The sequence below is a fragment of the Plecotus auritus genome (assembly GCF_963455305.1).
Source record: "Plecotus auritus genome assembly, chromosome: 5".
NCBI classification, from domain to species: Eukaryota; Metazoa; Chordata; class Mammalia; order Chiroptera; family Vespertilionidae; genus Plecotus; species Plecotus auritus.
In genome coordinates, this window is record NC_137776.1 from 717,513 (window position 1) to 723,512 (window position 6,000).

Sequence of the window (6,000 nt, forward strand, 5' to 3'; positions counted from 1 at the left end):
TTTATCCCATATTACATTTCCCACACACGTCTCAAAAGAACGAAGTTTCAAAGGAATGCTTTGAGTTTCAACTAATCTGCTTACTGCTTTAAACTTACTTCTTTTAACCGAAATGATTGTGTAAGTGGCTATTCCTTTAACTTGGGTATATTGGCAGGGAGTTCATCTTCCTATTAAAACGATAAGCCTAAAACTGTCATGGGTTATATTGAATGGCTGTGTCCTACTGACGTGGGAAACCTTCTCTCCCTCCTAAATGCACCGTCCGCACTGACCTCTGAGCAGCCGCACCGTCCTCAGGGGCTTGAAGCAGGAGGGCACACTTTATTGATGTATTTATTTTTATATATTTTTTTAATTGTTTGAAGTATTACAAATAGTAGTACATATGTCTCTTTTTTTTTCTCCCATTGACCTCCCCCCAGCCTCCCCTTCCCCCCAATGCATGCCTTTACCTGCCCCCCCCCCAGTGTCTTTTATCCATTGGTTATGCTTATATGCATGCGTACAAGTCCTTCGGTTGATCTCTTACAGCCCCCCCACAAAACCTCCTCTGCCTCCCCGCTGTAGTTTGACAGTCTGTTCAATGCTTCTTTGCTTCTGTATCTATTTTTTCCCCCATTTCTTTCCTTTAAAAAACATTGCTGCTGCAGACTAGAAATAAACATATAATAACAAAAAACGTTTGAGTCCCAATTTCAATGTCCAACAGTTCTGAGTCCCCATTTCAATGTCAAACAGTTCCTTATGTGTACGTGTCAACAATGATATCTGGATGGTGGGCCCATGGTGGCAATGACAAGTGCTGGCGAGGATGCGGAGAAAAAGGAACCCTCGTGCACTGCTGGTGGAAATGCAGACTGGTGCAGCCACTGTGAAGAACAGTATGGAGTTTCCTCAAAAGACTAAAAATGGAACTCCCATTTGACCCTGTAATCCCACTTCTAGGAATATATCCCAAGAAACCAGAAACACCAATAAGAAAGGACATATGCACCCCTATGTTCATAGCAGCACAATTCACCATAGCTAAGATTTGGAAACAGCCTAAATGCCCATCAGCAGATGAGTGGATTAAAAAACTGTGGTACATCTACACAATGGAATACTACGCTGTGGTAAAAAAGAAGGAGTTCCTAGCATTTGCAACAACATGGATGGAGATGGAGAGCATTATGCTAAGTGAAATAAGCCAGGCAGAGAAAGATAAATATCACATGATCTCATTCATTTGTGGAATAGAATGAACAGCATAGATTGATGAACAAGAACAGATCCAGAGACTGAGAAACGTCGAACAGCACGTCATACCTCAGGGAAGGTAGGGGAGGGTGGGGGATAAGGGGGAGAGATCCACCAAGGGACTTGTGTGCGTGCATATGAGCGATCTTCACTGCACTTGTCACACCCGAGAGCTGCCGGCGTGCTGGCCTACCCGCCCAGCTAGCACAGAGGCTGCTTTAGTATCCTTTCCAATCGCTGAGCAAAGACGGACTCGTGAGGTGGAGGCTCGGCATGCCTCTCGAGGATTCGTAAGATGCACGTCATTCTCTCGGGTAGACAGTCCCTGCCCAGACCTGCCGGCCTGGGAGACGCTGCAGAAAGGCGTCTGCGTGCCCAGCGTTGCGGAGGGCAGCGGCTCTAACCCTCGCTGGTCACACCCTCGGTGCAGCGCTGGCCTGGGCGTTCGGACTGGAATGCCAGTTTACTAGATGGAAGGGTGTGTTTTAAAACAGCCATGAATGCAGAGTGGCCTGCAAATCTATACTAATAAAAGGGTAATATGCTAATTAGACCAGACATCTTCCGGACGTCCTTCTGGACAAAGCCACGGTGGCAGGGGCCAAGGCAGAGGTGGTTAAGGGCGATCAGGCTGGCAGGGGAGAGCAGATAGAGGGCGATCAGGCCGGCAGGGGAGGGCAGTTAGGGGAGATCAGGCCGGCAGGGGAGAGCAGATAGAGGGCAATCAGGCCAGCAGGGAAGAGCAGTTAGGGGGGCGATCAGGCCGGCAGGGGAGGGCAGTTAGGGGGCAATCAGGCCAGCAGGGGAGGGCAGTTAGGGGGCGATCAGGCTGGCAGGGGAGGGCAGTTAGGAGGCGATCAGGCCGGCAGGGGAGGGCAGTTAGGGGGCCATCAGGCAGGCAGGGGAGGGCAGTTAGGGGGCGATCAGGCTGGCAGGGGAGGGCAGTTAGGGGGCGATCAGGCTGGCAGGGGAGGGCAGTTAGGGGGTCATCAGGCAGGCAGGGGAGGGCAGTTAGGGGGGCGATCAGGCCGGCAGGGGAGGGCAGTTAGGGGGCGATCAGGCTGGCAGGGGAGGCCAGTTAGGAGGCGATCAGGCCGGCAGGGGAGGGCAGTTAGGGGGCCATCAGGCCGGCAGGGGAAGGCAGTTCAGTTAGGGGGGCGATCAGGCCGGCAGGGGAGGGCAGTTAGGGGGCGATCAGGCTGGCAGGGGAGGCCAGTTAGGAGGCGATCAGGCCGGCAGGGGAGGGCAGTTAGGGGGCCATCAGGCCGGCAGGGGAAGGCAGTTCAGTTAGGGGGCCGATCAGGCCGGCAGGGGAGGACAGCTAGGGGGCTGATCAGGCCGGCAGGGGAGGGCAGTTAGGGGGCGATCAGGCCAGCAAGCAGAGGTGGTTAGGGATGATCAGGTAGGCAGGTGAGCAGTTAGGAGCCAGCAGTCCAGGATTGCAAGAGGGATGTCTGATTGGGTCTAAACCGGCAGACATCCCCTGAGAGTTCCCAGATTGGAGAGGGTGCAGGCTGGGCTGAGGGACCCTCCCCAGGCACGAATTTCATGCACTGGGCCTCTAGTGGACTATAAAAGGGAATATAGATGGACGATAAACATAAAGCTCTCTCTACATGAAAAAATAATACTTTATCATCCCATCCACAGATTTAAATTGAACCCACCTATAAACTGGGAGCTTGGGGGTTAGGGAGGGAAAGTGGATTATTATTATTATTTTTAATCTCTTGAGTGGTTCCCTGGGAGCGTGGATGCTGCTCCACATGCTGAAAGCTTTCTCCTCCCTCCAGGATCACTGAGCTGCGGACTCGTGGGCCTTGTCCCTTTCACTATGTGGGTCTCTCTCTCTGTAGACTCAACCCAGAGGCTAATGGGACAGGCCACACTGCCCTGGGCACCCTGTCCCACAATGCCTTGCAGGAGGAACCCCTGTACCTTTATGAATGGAAGGGTCGGGGCATTGAGAGGATAAAAGGAGCACAGAGGGACAGTGCGCATGTCAGCATCAGGCCCTGAATACAGACGACCGCCCTTGGCAATGACTCAGCTATTCCCAGGGAGCCCATATGCTCTTACCCAGGCTATCCTGCCTTCAGGTGGGCCACCGCCCCCGACGGTCCCTTCAAATCTGCATCCTGGTTTGAGATACTGACTGCCATTCCCCCCTCAGCACACACGACATGTTCTCCAACGGGGGCCGGGCAGGGAGGATTGACACCGGGGAGGGCACTGGCAGAACACACCACTCTTCCTGGTCACTGCTGCAATTCCACAGGAGCTCCGAGCTGCAGGCATTGGCATTCCAAGACTATGAGATGTGTTTGGTCTTTCCAGAGAAATACGCTCACACGCACACACACCCCTCCCTGGAACTGCCGGAGGGCCCCTGCCTGGAATTCCTAGATGCTGTTCCCTTAACAGGACACCACCATAGTCCAGAGGTGAAAACAACAGAGTCTAAGACGAGGAAAACTATTAGCTGCTTGGGAGCAAGTGACAGCAAGTGGAGCTTAGGGGAGAGAGAGAGCCCACAGACGAGACCGAGATACAAGCTCCTCGAGAGATGAGAGAGGAAAGAGGGGTACAGGGGCTCCAGAGAGAGAAAGAGAGTGTGCACACGGGGGAATGAAGGGCAGGTTACAGTTAGGGTTAGGGTTAAGAATTTGGGTTAGGGTTAGGATTAGGTTTAGGGTAAAGGAGGGAAAGTGGTTAGGGTTAGGAATTAGGGTTAGGGATAGGAATTAGGGTTAGGTTTAGAGTTAAGATTAGAGTTAGGGTTAGGAATTAGGGTTAAGTTTAGGATTAAGGGTTAGGGTTAGGAATTAGGATTAGGGCTAGGATTAGGATTGGAATTAGGAATTATGGTTAGGGTTAGGAATTAGGATTAAGAATTAGGGTTTAGGTTTAGGAATTAGGGCTAAGGGTAGAGTTAAGAATTAGAGTTAGGATTAAGAATTAGTTATAGCGTTAGGAATTAGGGTTATGGTTAGGGTTAGGAATCAGGGTTAGGGTTAAGGTTATGAATTTGGGTTAGGATTAGGGTTAGGGTGAGGAATTAGGGTTAGGATTAAGAATTAGGGTTAGGTATTACGGTTAGGGTTAAGAATTAGGGTTAGGAATTAGGGTTAGGATTAAGAATTAGGGTTATGGTTAGGGTTAAGAATTAAGATTAAAGTTAGGGTTAGGGTTAGGGTTAGAGTTAAGAATTAGGCTTAAGGTGAGAGTTAGGGTTAAGAATTTGCGTTAGGGTTAAGTTTATGAATTTGGGTTAGGATTAGGGTTAGGAATTTGGGTTAGAATTAGGGTTAAAGTTAGGGTTAGGGTTAAGGTTAGGATTAAGAATTAGGTTTAAGGTTAGAGTTAGGGTTAGGAATTAGGGTTAGGGTTAAGAATTAAGGCTAGAGTTAAGAATTAAGGTTAGGGTTAAGAATTAGGGTTATGGATTAGGGTTAAGTCTATTGGTATTACGGTTAGGAATTAGGGTTAGGATTAACAATTAGGGTTAGGTTTAAGAAGTAGGGTTAGGATTAAGGTTATGAATTTGAGTTAGGGTTAGGGTTAGGAATTAGGGTTAAAGTTAGGGTTAGGGTTAGGTTTAAGGTTATGAATTTGGGTTAGGATTAGGGTTAGGAATTAGGGTTAGGGTTAAGGTTATGAATTTGGGTTAGGGTTAGGGTTAAGAATTAGGGTTAGGGTTATGGTTAAGAATTAGGCTTAGGGTTAGGGTTAAGAATTAGGGTTAGGAATTAGGGTTAGGCTTAAGAATTAGGGTTAGCTTTAGGGTTAAGAATTAGGGTTAGGGTTAAGAATTATTGTTAGGGTTATGGTTAAGAATTAGGCTTCGCATAGGGTTAGGGTTAAGAATTAGGGTTAGTGTTAGGTTTAGGAATTATGGTTAGGGTTAAGAAGTAGGGTTAGCATTAGGGTTAGGAATTAGGGTTAACGTTAGAGTTAGGAATTAGGGTTAGAGTTAAGAATTAGGGTTAGAGTTAAGAATTAGGGTTAGGGTTATGATACTGGGTTAGGGTTAGGGTTAGGGTTAAGAATTAGGGTTAGTGATAGTGTTAGAGTGAGGGTAGGTTTATCGTTATGGTTAGGGTTATGGTTAGGGTTATGATCAAATTGAGAGCAAAAAGAAAAAAAGGAACAGTGCTTTAGGCATGCTACAGAGAGAGAGAAAGACGTTGTGCACTCTTCTGAAAGAAGTGGTTTGGTACAAGTCTAGGCTGGTTCCATAGAAAGAAATACTTATGTTCTGCTCTCCTAAGCGTATTCTAAAACTATCAGAAATAAAGACAGCAACTCATATGATGAACATTTTATTGACAATTTGCCCCAAGGCCACCAGATAAAAGCCCCATTTAAAATATCAAACTAGTCTTATTCAGTAACTTAAACCCTAACCCTAATTCCTAATACAAAGCCTAATCCCACCACCTAATCCTAAACCTTACCCTAACCCAGCCCTAACACTAACTCCTAGCCCTAACCCTAACTCCCATCCCTAACCCTAACCCTAACTCTAAACCCTAACCCTGAATCCAAATCCTAACCCTAACTCTAACCCTAATGGTTAACCCTAATTCCTAACCCTAACCCTAACTCCTACGCCTAATTCTGAAGCTTAACTCCTAACCCTAACAGTAATTCCTAACCCTAATCTTAATCCCTAAACATAATCCCCTAATCCTAACCCTAACCCCTAACCCTAACCCTAACCCCATCCCTTTCTTTCCCCAGAGTGCACACTCTCTC